This window comes from Condylura cristata, unplaced genomic scaffold, assembly GCF_000260355.1.
Source record: "Condylura cristata isolate star-nosed mole 26May11 unplaced genomic scaffold, ConCri1.0 scaffold00004, whole genome shotgun sequence".
Taxonomy (NCBI): domain Eukaryota; kingdom Metazoa; phylum Chordata; class Mammalia; order Eulipotyphla; family Talpidae; genus Condylura; species Condylura cristata.
In genome coordinates this window covers 1,639,586-1,640,530 of record NW_004567105.1, presented here as the reverse complement: position 1 = coordinate 1,640,530, position 945 = coordinate 1,639,586, and positions in this window count along the sequence as shown.

Genomic DNA, 945 nt, shown 5'->3' with positions numbered 1-945 from the left:
GGGCGCCCTCCGCCGTCGGCGTCCCGCGCCGTCGCCCGGCTCACCTTCGCACTGGCGGCCTTCCCCCTTGTAGCCCGGCTTGCAGAGGCACCTGTAGGACCGCGGCGTGTTCTGGCAGATGGCGTCGATGTGGCACTCGTCCGTGCCCTCCGAGCACTCGTCCACGTCGGCCGCTCCTGGGGGCGAGGGTGGGGCGCGGTGGTGGGCGGTGACGGGAGGGGGCCTCTGCGCCCCCGTGCCGGCCAACGCGGGTGGCAAGTGGCAGCCCGTTGCCTTGGAGGCAGCTCTGTGTGCCCGGCCCGAATGCAGCCTCCCAGCGCCCGGCGGCCCCAGGCAGCACCGTCCCTCCCAGACGGGCAGGAGGCGGGACTTGCACGCCCCGCGGGCCGCCCGGCCCTCCCTCTCCTGACTCTAGGTTTTGGGGCCCGGCCTCGGGGAGGGGTTCCAGGCTGCTCGGGGCTTCAGGCGGAGGGTGTGCAGGGCTGGGCGGGCGGCCCGAGGCCCTGGGAGCCCGTGGGTGTCCGTGACCCCGCCGTGGGAGCAGGCCCTCAGTGGGCTCCCTGCTCTGGGGGGCTCTGATCTGCCTGCGGCCCCTCCTCCTGCCTGGAAAAACTGCATCCTGGCCCCCCGCTCCCCCCGCCCTCATCACGGCTGTGCTGCGCCTGGAACCGCTGCTGGGAAGGAACGCAGATTCTGTGGGTGCGCCCCAACCTCGCTCCTACACACACACCGCTCGGAAAGGGCCGGACGGGCCAGCACGGCAGGAGAACCCGAGCCCTGGCCAGGTCAGGCGCGCGGCTCGCTGGGGCGGGGAGCCCCGGGGGGCAGGTCGACCCCGCAGCAGCAGGCGGGGCTACAGCTTTCCCACCGCCAGATGAGAGGCAGGCGGACGGCGGACAGACAGGCGGCAGGGTCCGGGCGGGGGACCCGCAGCGCCCCGAGGGC